At 41.6% G+C, this 13,764-nt stretch overlaps 1 pseudogene; it reads left to right on the top strand.

The window, feature by feature from the left end:
* The first annotated feature begins 232 nt into the window (after positions 1–232).
* LOC141498690 (peptidyl-prolyl cis-trans isomerase FKBP3 pseudogene) overlaps positions 233–13,764 on the top strand; it is an 89,914-nt pseudogene continuing 76,382 nt past the window's right edge.

Genomic DNA, 13,764 nt, shown 5'->3' with positions numbered 1-13,764 from the left:
GTTCAAATAGGGGCTCGGAAGTATAATTATTGCCCAACTGTTTGACCTTAGGCAACTCACTTAACCCTTAAAATTACAACAAAACAAAACAAAAGACTTCTTTTTGATGCTGGATTTATTCCTGACTTTCTTCTTTGTATAGCAGACCACTCACTGCCTTTTCCTTCGAAAGTTTAGAACTAGTTAAAAGAGATTGAAAGAAATGAATCATTAGCCACTTAAGCAGTCAGCGATGGACAATGAATACTCCTGCAACAAGCTGACTGAAAGTTCCCAGACTGCACCAGGTTTTTCATTTATTTACCAAGCAGAAAGCGGCAATACTGCTTTAAACTACATGTTCACTTATATAATCTTATAAATGACACTTCCTGGCTGTGAGATTCACCTCTTCCAGCCTCAGTTTCTTCATCTATAAGATGGAGATAATGGCAGTGCCTACCTCACATGGTTTTTGTGAGTATCTGGAAAATGCTTTGTCACACGGGAAGTGCTCTGTAAATCCTAACTGTTATTGTTTTTATCATAGTGTCCAGTTACCAGAACACAGAGGATAAAACCTAGTTGTCTCCCCTCACTACAGAGGTAAGGAATTATGGAAGTCAAATATTGGATATGTCATCAGATGAGATGACTGACTTGTTGGTTTTTCAAAGCTTTGACTTCGGTCTTTGAGACAGCATCTCCCAACTCACAAGCATACCATCAGTGCTTATGGATTCGTTCACTGATATCATGGAGGGGTTTGTTTGGACCAGGACAAGGACATCTCAAAATGTCTGTGGTATAAACAGAATGAATCAATAAAACTTCGTGTTAAAGTTATCAATATTATTTTTGATTAAATTAAAATGTTTTTATTTAACTGAGTTGAGGGAAGTGGGGAGGGATATACAAAAATGATTGTGGTATAGAAAACAAAGGGCACTGATAAAATTAAAATCTTTTTAATTTAAAATTTTTTATTTAACTGGGTTCAGGGAGGGGAGAAGGGAGATCCAAAATTAATTGTCCTATAGAAAACAAAGGGTATCAATATGGTTTTTTTTTTATTTACAAAAGAAGAAAAGGGGGCAGACAGGGGGTACAGTACATAGTGTACTGACCTAGTATCAGGAGGAACTGAGTTCAAATTTGACCTTAGACATTTGACAATTATTAGGTGTGTGACCCTGGACAAGTCACTTCTTAACATCAATTGTATTGCAAAAAAGGAAGACTCTGTAAAGGAAGGACCAGCTGCATTTGGTGACTGAATATACACCCAGGAGGTAAGGGGTAGGAAACAAGCCAAAGAGAAATTAAAATTAAGATGGATTAAAATCCCTTATAATTATTCATGGAGGAATAATTAAAATTAAATTAAATTGTTTTGACAGACAGTTTACTGACTAATTTCTTTTGAATAATATTATAATTTGTTACATTGTGTGAAAGGTTCTATTGGGTTGATGGAGGTAATGGTTTCAGTGACTAAGTGGTGTTGGGTGGTGGCGGTGGTGCCACTGCGGTTGTTGCAAGGCAGGATGCTTGATCCAAATCTTCTTCAGCAACTGAGATTATCCAAACAGAGATTGGTAGAGACAACGTCACAGAGAAGCTAAAAATCAAACTGAGTCAGAGGAGGACTTCTTGACTAAGAGCCAACCAGAAGCAAAAAAGATTGCACCTACCTTTTAAAAAGTTTTTCCTCTTCCCCTGCACTATAGTAATGACTCTCCCTTTAAATGAAATTTGAATAAAAGAAAACAATTTTGATTTCCTGTCAAATTCATCGGATCGAGAATCTACCTGTGCTGGTGTGAGTGTGCGTGTTGTATTATTTTGAGAGATTGGCCACTGTCCTCAATTTCTGGCACTCCCTTGGCGAGTTTTCCTCAAACTGTGGCTTCTGATTAGCTCGTATGCCAAAGACTGAGATGCTATTTTCTCAAAATGTTTGTTTTGTACCCCCATCCCTCACCTTCTGTCTCCAAATGTATAATAGATAAACTCCTGGGTAAACTGTAATATGTTCTAACCTGCTTTTTTATCACACTTATTTCAAATTCCATCCAGGTGTGTGATGTAACAGCAAGGAAACAATATCGAAGTGGAGAAAATTTTTTCCCCTAGAAACTCTGGTACAGAACACGTTTGTTTGCTTGTTTTTTTAATCTGACTTTGTTTTGAGTGCTTTCTGGAAAAATTACTGGTTAAGATAAATCAAAATCTGGGTCGTGATTTAGCAAGGAAGACAGTAGGAAAGCCCTTATTTATATAATACTGTTAATCAGAGGTTGAGTCTTGCAATGGACCGTTGAAACTATCATAATTATTTTATTTAATGTTATAAAATTCAATTGGATTTTCTTTTCATCCCCAAGTTCTCTCCCCCACCCCCGGTGAGAAGGCAAGAGAAACAAAAATCATGGAAAAAATATAGATATGTCAAACAAATTCCTATATTGACTTAATCTAAAAGGAAAAATGTAAGAAATAGAAGAGCATATACTTCAGCCTGTCCTCTGAGTCCATAGGTTCTATATCTAAAAGTGGCTAATATGTTTTGTCAGAAGTGAGGGTGGATCATCATGTTGAAGAGAGTTCTTAAGTCTTTCCAGGTTATCTTTACAGTAGAGAAATTCAGTGACTATGAAGTGCCAGATATTATCTCATTGGATCCACAAAATGGGCCTGAAACTTAAGTGCAATTATTATTCACATTTTCTAGTTGGGGAAACTGAGGCAGACATGAGTTGCTCTTCCATGAATAATTGAGAGGATTAAGTTGGGATGGACTTGCCCAGGATCACACAGCTAGTAAGTGCCCGCAGTAGGGCACTGGACTCAGTAGAACTGGAACTCAGATCTTCTTGACTCCAGGTCTGGAGGTCTATCCACCTAGATCCCCCAGTATCTCAAAATAAACTGTCCGAGCACCAAATGATTTTTTTAAGGCTCATCTGCTAGTCATCATGTGATTGGAATAAGGTCACACAGCTATTAATCCTCTATGTATTGCATCACCCTTGGGCTCAGGGTCTTGATCTGCTTCTGTTAGGCTGGGAAGGGAGATGATGGCCAACGTGATGGTCATACTCTGACCTGCCTGGTACATGCTACCTTCTGTCTCTCCCTCCAAATGTCTTCCCACTTCAGCTCTGTGAGTGACAGCTGGTTGCCACTTCTTTCTCCCCCATTGATAATGAGCACTTGCATGTGTTGTGAACATTGGTGTGAAACTCAAACCAAAATGGAGCCACAGATCCATACATAAGGGATCCCCATGGGCTGCATCTTTAACTAATTTTCAAATGTTATATTATGGATGATTTGGAACTGCACATTTGACATCTCTGTTGTAGAAACCATTTGGAAAGAGAAAACAATTGACCTGAATGGCCTCTCAGCTCAGACATTTTGTGATTGTGTGATTCCAATGACTAATGCAGCACAAATTTGTTTGGCTTAGCTTTGCTCATTGGTTATAAGGGAAGGAGGAGTGATAGAGATTCAAAAATCATATCAGTGTTCCACATACACACATATATCGATATTTATATGGACCTACACTCACACATAGGAAATACACAGAAGAAAACAGAGGGAGGTTCTGGAAGGTAAATGAATCAGAATGATAACCTTGGTATCAGCATATTCAACCAAAAAAAACACGTTGTACACGGTAGATTCACAATTCCACATACAATCCATTTTTACCATCCTTTGTACATGGAAACCTTAGTGTCAATGACCTTCAAGTTTACAATGAAAATATTTTTTAAAAATAACACCGCATTCTCTCAATAACAGCAACAAAATGTTTATTCTGAAAATCTTTGTTGATCTCTTATATCGCTTGTTTTGCTGTTGTTGTCCTTATTGTATTATCTCTAATTTTTTTACTGCTGGTTTCACTAAGTTTTTAAAAAAGTTTCTCCTTCTATTGCTTTTTTGATATCATATAAAATTATATTGTTTATAATCTTCCACATTCCTTCCCCATAAGATCTTTAAAATGAATTTATATTTTAAACCAGGATCACTCTGGGTGCTTGAATTTATCTACATGGCCAATAACTCAAATGTCTGCTGACTATAAGATGGTTTTTAGACTCCTTGTCAAGGCCATTCATTCAGTTAGAATTAAGTATAAAAAAGAGATGGCCTTTTTCTCCATTCATTTGCTATTTTTCAGTGTCAGTGACTCTAAATGAGTGACCTAAGCAATGGGTTAGGTAGGGATTATATGAATCATATGCTCTTCTGGGATAGATCTACTTAGATGAGTCTGGTAGTTCAGGGTCCAAATTCGAACAAAAAGAGAAACTCCTAGAAAAATCAAAACTTAAAAAAAAGAATTTACTTACAAATAGCTTACAAATTATACTCAGCAAGGACACAGCACTGGTACAGGCTGACATTTCTGGTGTGTTGTATAAAAACTGCAGGACATTCCCTTTTGATGATTGAATGGGGTCATAACTTTTTTATTGCTTTTTAAGAATTAATTTTTTATTTTATTTTTGGAAATTTTGAGTTCCAAATTATTTCCCTCTCTCAAGTCCCTCCCCCACCCCCCACCCCCTGAGAAAGTAAGTAACATTATTTCAGTTATACACTTGAAATTAGGGTAAATATTTGCATCTGAATCAAGTAAGAAAAAGGCAAGGGAAAATGAGTGTGTGTGTGTGTGTGTGTGTGTGTGTGTGTGTGTCTCTGTGTGTGTGTGTGTGTGTGTGTGATACTGTTTCAGAGAAGGAGTATTAACTTTTTTATTAGACGGAGTCCTACTGGATGCTTTGTTGAAGTTTAATAAAGACCAAAATGACAATATTTGGTACAGAGAGGGATTCATGAAGTTCTTGCAATAACAACTTTATGCCTCCTCAGGGCTCCATAGTGCATTGTTTCAGAACCACACTCTAAGAATATCAAAAATTGTACCCATTCACTTGAGATCTGTGAACTTGGTTTTAGGAAATATTTTGATATCTCTTTCAAATGTAATTGATTTTCTTTGTGATTTTATTTATTTAGTTGTTTGCATTTAAGAATGTGACTCTGAAGAGGGGACCGCAGGCTTCACAAGACTGCCCTCCAAGGAATTCAAGTCATAACAAAAGCAATAAAATACAAAGAGATAACTGGCAATTTTTGCTCATGGGGCAAGTTGTTGGGAGAGGGAGGAAGATGTTGTGGTTGAGAAGGGGGAGGAAGTTTGCCCCTTGACCTTACAGGACCACTGCCACTGAGGGCATATCTAGGCAGAAGGGTTCATATGGGTAGCCACTGGGATGGGGAAACTAGGCCCTGGAATAGTAATATTACATAACACTCTGGGGTAGGACCAGTGGCCCCAGTAGTTATGGATCTTCATGGAAGATACCTTCGAGTTTCAATGAGCATATAGCCTTTGAATTGGGGTTAGGGGAAGAACCAGAAGTCCAAAGTTTCTTGCTGGGGGAGACAGGTGGACATTGAAGGACCCCATGATGAGCCATTTCAAGGTAGAGTAGGAAGTTAGGTTGGGTAGAGAGTAGGCTCCACAAGAAGAGATAAGAAAGTATACCCTAAAAAACTTTGTCTCATTTGTAATTTTGCCAAGTACTGTTGCCCACTCCTCCTCCTGCCAGGCCTTGTGCCAAACTCTACCTTGTGGTAATGACCTAGTTCTTGGTAAAGTGGACAGGAGTTTGGGGAAAACTTTGTAGTAACTGCACTAGAATCAACTTCAGGCTATGTGTGGCAAATGGAAGGCTTGCACAGATGGATCTTGCGTTGTGAGTGACTGGGAGCATTTATACCTTTGCCTTTGAGAGAACATTAATGGTGAGTCAATGGATAGAGTTCTAGACTTGGAGTCAGGAAGATCTGAGTTCAAAGGTGGCCTGTGTGGCCCTTGGGCAAGTCATTAACCTCTGTTTGCAGAGAAGGAAATGGCAAACCCCTTCAGTATTCTTTGCCAAGAAAACCCCATGGACAGTTGATCCACAGGGGCATGAAGCATTGGCCACTACAACAACAGCAGCAGCAATACCTTAGTAGGAGATATGGTGACCACCTGAATTCTCAAGGTGCTGGGGAGATCCATACTCTGTAAGAGGGAGTACAACTGATAGGTAAGGGGAGGGCGTGCATGGTATAGGATGACTGTTGTGAAAATGGGCTGAATTGCTGTTAGATCTCAACCATTGATGTGCACTCTCTAATCTCAGAACAGGATGCTCCTCCCCACTGAGTGTTCTAGCTCCTGGGGATGGAACTCTGCTTCTGGTTAGACTTGCCATCTGTTCTAAATTGAGAATTTCTTCCCTTTACCAGGTACTGGGCTATCCTAAGTGGAAGCAAAGAGCAATGACAAAATAATGGCTCCCTGGGCCCACCTCCCCAAGGAAAACCCAGCACACATTCGCTGCCCTCATGAAACAACTCTGAGGTGTGAACGTCTTTGATATGGTTCAGAAGGAGGTGCAGCGGTTTTGGAATGGAAGACCTCCAGTCTCTACTGTTTATGAGCTATGAGATGTGGGGCATGTTCTGTCATTGCCCCGGGCCTCAGTTTCTTCACATGTACAGTACTGGGAGGGGTAAACTAGATGACTTCTAAGGACCTTTCCAGCTCAAAATCTAGCATGCTCTGACTTGATAGCAGTTCTAGATCTACGAGCCTACATCACTTAATCTCCCTGGGCCTCTGTTTTCTTACTGGTACAAGGATAAAGTTGGATTCTGTGCTCTCTAAATCTCAGTCTAGGTCTGTCTTGAGCTTAGAAAATCTGGGTCCTAAGACCAGGAACATTAAGTAGCTAAACTGTTGGAGTTCATATTGCCTTGTTCTGCCATCCAAATCCCAAGGGAATGCCTAAAGGCAACTTCCCTCTTTACATCTATTTGCATCTGATTCTTCCTTAATATACTCTCATTCCTGCCATGCAGCCCCCACCCAAGTCAACAATAACAAGAATTGTGAACAGTGAAAACTGGTCCTGGGGGACATTATAAGAAGGCAGGAATCAATGAAAGACTCTCATACATGCCATTCATAATGAAGTTGCTTTATGGAAAAAGAGGAGGGAACAGGCACATAATAAGCACCTACTGTGTGCTAGAAGGAAAATGCAACACGGACAGAGACAAGAGAGAGAGAGACAGTAACAGAGACAAAGACACACATAGGGAGAGAGAGAGGGACAGAGACAGAGGGAGACAGAGACAGAGAGACAAAAGTGAGAGAGAAAGACAGAGACAGAGAGACAAAAAGGAGAGAGACAAAACCAGATGCACACTCAGAGCAACAGAAAGCAAGAGGCAGACAGAGAGGGAGTGACAGAGAGAGAGAGAGCAAAACAGAAAGACAGAGAGACAAAAATAGACAGAGAGAGTCACAAAAAGAAGAAGGCAGAAAGAGACAAGTAGAGATGGAGAAGAAAAGATAAGTAAAGGGATAAAGACAGAAAAACAGAGATATGGGGAGATACCAAGAGACAGAGAAAAGGAGACAGCAGGCAGTCTGGAAAAGAGAAAAATATAGAGATACAGATAGGAGGCAGAAAGAGACAAGCAGATAAACAGAGGCTGATATAACACGGAAAGAGAGAGATCAAGATCGAGGGAGAGAGAGAGACAGAGTGAGACAGAGACGACAGTGAGACAGAAAGACAGAGACAGAGACACACACACACTCAGAGCGAGAGAGATAGAGAGGCAGTGACTGAGAGAGATAGCAACGCAGAAAGACAGAGACAAAAAGAGGGAGAGAGAGTGAGAGAGAGAGAGAGAGAGAGAGAGAGAGAGAGAGAGAGGAGTCACAAAGAGAAGAAGGCGGAAAGAGACAAGTAGAGAAGGAGAAGAATACACAAGAAAAGGGACAGTGACAGCCAAACAGAGATATGGAGAGGTATCTAGAGATGGAAGAAAAGACACAGCAGATGTCTGGAAAAGATAAAACACTTAGAGATGGAGACAGAAGGAGGCAGAAAGTGCCGAATTCATACAGAAAGGAAGATAAAACACGGAGAGAGAGAGACAGAGAGACAGAGACAGAGAGACAAAAAGAGGAGAAAGACAAAAACAGACACAGACAGAGAGAGAGAGAGAGTGGGAGAAAGAGACAGAGAGGGAGTGACAGGGAGAGACATAGAGAGCAACACAGAAAAGGAGAGACAGAGACAGAGACAGAGAAAGACAGAGACACACACACAGAGACAGACAGAGACATAGAGAAGAAGGCAGAAAGACAGAAGTAGAGATGGAAAAGAACAGACAAGTAAAGGGGCAATGACAGATATAGATAGCGAAGAAAAGACAAAAACACAGCAGGGGGCCTGGAAAACAAAAATATAGACGTACAGACAGAAGGAGGCAGAAAGACATGTGAAAACTCAGATGAATACAGATAGAAGGAGGCAGAAAGACACGTGTGAAAACTCAGATGAAGATAAAAAATGGACAGGGAAAGAGATAGAAATCGAGAGGAGAGAGAGAGAGAGACAGAGACAGAAAGAGAGAGACAGACAGACACACACACACTGAGGCCTCTTTTGGCCTTCCTCTCTGTATGTGTGTGGATCTCTCTGTCGCTGTCTTTCTCTGTTTCTCTCTCTCTCTCTCTCTCTCTCTCTCTCTCTCTCTCTCTCTCTCTCTCTCTCTGTATGTGTCTGTCTCTGTCCGTCACTCTTTATCTCTCTCTCTGTCTGTCTCTCTCTCTCATTCTCTCTCTGTTTCTCTTTCAATCTCAATTTCTATGTCTGGTCTGGTCTCTCTCTCTGTCTCTGTCTCTCTGTCTGTGTGTCTGTCTGTCTGTCTGTCTGTCTCTCTCTCTCTCTCTCTCTCTCTGTCTTTCTCTCTCCCTCTCTCTCACTGTCTCTCTGTTTCATTTGCTCTCCTTGTCACTGTGTTTTATCGTCCTCTGTGTATCCACTTGTCTTTTTGAGGCTCCTTCTATCTCTATCTCTACAGTATTCTCTTTTCCAGAACCCCTACTCTATCTTCTTCTCTGTGTCTTGGTATCCCTCCTTATCTCTATCGGTCTGTCATTGTCCCTTCACTTGACTCTTCCTCTCCATCTCTACTTGACTCTTTCTGCCTTCCTCTTTCTGTCTCTCTGTGTCTCTCTGTCTCTATCTCTGACACTGTCTCTCTCTCTCTCTCTCTCTCTCTCTCTCTCTCTCTCTCTCTCTCCCTCTCTCTCTTTATCTCTGTCTTTCTCTCTCCCTCTCTCTCACTGTCTCTCTGTTTCATTCGCTCTCCTTGTCACTGTGTTTTATCGTCCTCTGTGTATCCACTTGTCATTTTGAGCCTCCTTCTATCTCTATCTCTACAGTATTCTCTTTTCCAGAACCCCTATTCTGTCTTCTTCTCTGTGTCTTGGTATCCCTCCTTATCTCTATCGGTCTGTCATTGTCCCTTCACTTGACTCTTCTTCTCCATCTCTACTTGACTCTTTCTGCCATCCTCTTTCTTTCAGTGTCTCTCTGTCTCTATCTCTGACTCTCTCTCTCTCTCTCTCTCTCTCTCTCTCTCTCTCTCTCTCTCTGTCTCTGTGTCTGTTTATGTCTTTCTCTCTGGCAGTCTTTCTCTATCTCTGTTTGTGTATCTCTGTTTCTGTCTCTCACTCATTATCCTTTCTAACTCTCTCTCCCTCTCTCACTCTAACACACACTCTCTGCTCAATCTCTCTCTCTCTCTCTCTCTCTCTCTCTCTCTCTCTCTCTCTCTCTCTCTCTGTCGGCCATCCTAGAGTTGGGGAAGAAGAGTCAAATGAAGGAACAATGAAAGACAGCCAGAGATATGGAGAGATGCCAAGTGATAGAGAAATAACCACAGCAGGTGTTCTGGATTAGAGAAAAATGTAGAGATACAGATAGAATGAGGCAGAAAGAGACAAGTGGATACAGTGAGGAAGATAATACACGGGGAGGGAGAGACAGAGAGAGAGAGAGAGAGAGAGAGAGAGAGAGAGAGAGAGAATGAAACATGATGCAGAAAGTGAGAGAAAGAGAGTGACAGAGACAGAGTGATGCAGAGAATGAGAGACAGGGAGACAGAGAAAGAGAGAAATAGAGACCCAGAGACAGAGAGAAGGGAGAAAGGTGCAAGTAGAGAGGGAGAAGAAGAGACAAGTAAAAGGACAATGACAGACAGAGATATGGAGAAATACCAAGAGACAGAGACACAGCAGGGGCTATGGAAAAGAGAAAATGAGAGATAGAGAGAGAAGGAGGCAGAAACAGACAAGTGGATACCCAGAGGAAGATAAAATACGGACAAAGACAGAGAGAGCGAATGTAATAGAGATAGAGACAGAAAGAGAAAGGCAGACATTTTACGGTAGAGATCTAGAAGAAGAGACAAAAAAAGGAACAATGATAGACAGAGATATGGAGAGAAACCAAGAGCTAAAGAAAAGCACACAACAGGGGTTCTGGAAAAGAGAAAAATATAGAAATACAGATACAAGGAGGCAGAAACAGCCGAATTGACTCGGAAATGAAGATAAAACACGGACAGAGACAGAGAGAGACAGAGACGGAAAACGAGAGAGGAAGAGAGAGAGAGAGTGAGGGAGAGAGAAAGAGAGAGATAAAGAGAGAGAGAGAGAGAGAGAGAGAGAGAGAGAGAGAGAGAGAGAGGCACAGACATAAACACTGACAGAGACAGAGAAAAATAGAGAGACAGAAAGGCTGAAAAAAAGAGATATATACAGATCGCGAAGGGATGACCGAGAAAGAGAGAGAGACAGAGATAGACAGACACAGAGACCCAGAGGCAGAGATAGAAACATGACACAGAGAGGGAGAGAAAGAGTGTGACAGAGACAGAGTGACGCAGAGAATGAAGAGACAGGGAGACAGAGAACGAGAGAAATGGAGAGAGAACCAGAGACAGATAGTAGGGGGAAAGGTACAAGTAGAGATGGAGAAGAGACAATTAATTGGACAATGACAGACAGAGATATGGAGAGATACCAAGAGACAGAGAAAAAACACAGCAGGGGCTCTGAAAAAGAGAAAATTAGAGATAGAGGCAGAAGGAGGCAGAAAGAGACGAATTGTTACAGAAAGCCACACAAAACACAGAGAGATAGATAGATAGATAGATAGATAGATAGATAGAGAGAGAGAGAGAGAGAGACTGACAGACAGACAGACAGACACAGTGACACAGAGATAGAAAGAAACATGACACAGAGAGTGAGAGAAAGAGAGTGACAGAAACAGAGTGACGGACCGAATGAGAGACAGGGAGACAGAGAAAGAGAGAAATAGTGAGAGACCCAGAGACAGAGCGAAGGGAGAAAGGTACAAGTAGAGATGGAGAGGAAGATACAAGTAAAGGCCCAATGACAGACCGACAGAGATATGGAGAAATACAGAGAGAGAGAGAGAGAGAGAGAGAGAGAGAGAGAGAGACAGCAGGGGGTCTGGAAAAGAGAAAACAAGAGATAGAGATAGAAGGAGGCAGAAAGAGCCGAATTGTTACAGAAAGTCAGATAAAACACGGACAGAGAGAGAGAGAGAGAGAGAGAGAGAGAGAGAGACACAGACACACAGTGACAGAGACAGAGAATCATAGAGAGACAGAAAAGCTGTAAAAAAGGGGCCACATACAGATCGAGAAAGTGTGACCGAGAGAGAGAGAGAGAGAGATACAGAGACAGAGACAGAGATAGAAAGAAACATGAAGCAGAGAGTGAGAGAAAGAGAGTGACAGACACAGAGTGACGCAGAGAATGAGAGACAGGGAGACAGAGAAAGAGAGAAATAAAGAGACCTAGAGACAGAAAGAAGGGAGAAAGATGCAAGTAGAGATGGAGAAGAAAAGACGAGTAAAGGGACAATGGCAGACAGACAGAGATATGGAGAGAAACCAAGAGACAGAGAAAAAGACACAGCAGGGGGTCCGGAAAAGAGAAAACGAGAGATAGAGAAGGAGGCAGAAATAGACACTTGGATACCAAAAGGAAGACGATACACGGACAAACACAGAGAGAGCGAATGTAATAGAGATAGAGAAAGAGAGAGAAAGGCAGAAAGCGACAAGTAGAGATGGAGAAGAAGAGACAACAAAAGGAAGAATGATAGACAGAGATATGGAGAGAAACCAAGAGCTAAAGGGAAAAACACAGCAGGGGTTCTGGAAGAGAGAAAAATATAGAAATACAGATTCAAGGAGGCAGAAAGAGCCGAATTGACTCAGAAATGAAGATAAAAAATGGACAGAGACAGAGAGAGAGAGGAAGAGAGAGAGAGAGAGAGAGAGAGAGAGAGAGAGAGAGACAGGGAGAGGGGAGAGACAGGCACAGAAACACAGAGACAGAGATAGAAAGAACCATAACGCAGAGAGTGAGAAAATGAGAGAGAGAGAGAGACAAAGAGACAGAGAGACAGAGACAGACAGACAGACACAGTGACACAGAAACAGAGATAGAAAGAAACATGACAGAGAGTGAGAGAAAGAGATTGACAGAGACAGAGTGACGCAGAGAATGAGAGACAGGGAGACAGAGAAAGAGAGAAATAGAGAGAGACCCAGAGACAGAGAGAAAGGAGAAAGGTACAAGTAGAGATGGAGAAGAAGAGACAAGTAAAAGGCCAATGACAGACCGACAGAGATATGGAGAGATACCACGAGACAGACAAAAAGACACAGCACGGGGTCTGGAATAGAGAAAAATAGAGAGATAGAGATACAAGGGGGCTCACCAAGACAAGTGGATTGACAGAGGAAAATGAAACATGGACAGAGACAAGAGAGAGAGACAGTAACAGAGACAAAGACACACACGCAGAGAGAGAAAGAAACAGAGACAGAGAGATAAAGAGAGCAGCAATAGAGAGACGAAAACAGACAGACACATAAACACACTCAGAGCGAGAGAGAAAAAGAGAGAGACAGAGAGGGAGTGACTAAGAGAGAGATAGTGAAACAGAAAAAGAGAGTCAGAGAAAGACGAAAAGAGACAAAGAGAGAGAGAGAGAGAGAGAGAGAGAGAGAGAGAGAGAGAGAGAGACAGAGAGAGTCACAGACAAACAGAAGAAGGCAGAAAGAGACAAGTAGAGATGGAGAAGAAGATACAAATAATGGGATAATGTCAGACAAAGAGAGTTATGGAGAGATACCAAGAGATAGAAAGATAAAGTAGGGGGTCTGAAAAAGGGAAAAAAATATAGAGAATAAGACACATACATAGAGAGAGGAAGGCAGAACGAGAAAAGCAGAGAGAGAAAAGACAGAAAAGTCACACTGAGGCCTCTTTTGGCCTTCCTCTCTGCTGTGTGTGTATGTGTCTCTGTCTCTCTCGTTTATGTCTCTCTCTGTCTGTCTGTCTCTCTGTGTGTGTGTGTCTCTCTCTCTCTCTCTGTCTCTCCCTCTGCCTCTCTCTCTGTTACATTCGCTCTCTTTGTGTCTGTCTGTGTTTCATCTTCCTCTCTGTATCTGCCTCCTTCTATCTGTATTTTTATATTTTTCTATTTTCCAGAACCCCTGCCGTGTGTTTTTTCCTTAGCTCTTGGTTTTTCACCATATCTCTGCTATTGTTACTTTTTTTCTCTTCTCCATTTCTACTTATCGCTTTCTGCCTTTCTCTCTCTGTCTCTATCTCTATTACATTTGCTCTCTCTGTCTCTGTCCATGTTTCATCTTCCTCTCGGTATCCACTTGTCTGTTTCTGCCTCCTTCTCTCTCTATCTCTGGTTTTCTCTTTTCCAGACCCCCTGCTGTGTCCTTTTCTCTGTCTCTTGGTATCTCTCCATATCTCTGTCTGTCTGTCATTGTCCC

Source organism: Macrotis lagotis, chromosome X (assembly GCF_037893015.1).
Source record: "Macrotis lagotis isolate mMagLag1 chromosome X, bilby.v1.9.chrom.fasta, whole genome shotgun sequence".
Classification (NCBI taxonomy): domain Eukaryota; kingdom Metazoa; phylum Chordata; class Mammalia; order Peramelemorphia; family Peramelidae; genus Macrotis; species Macrotis lagotis.
The sequence above is the reverse complement of the archived record's forward strand: the minus strand, read 5'-3'. Positions and strand labels throughout refer to the sequence as shown.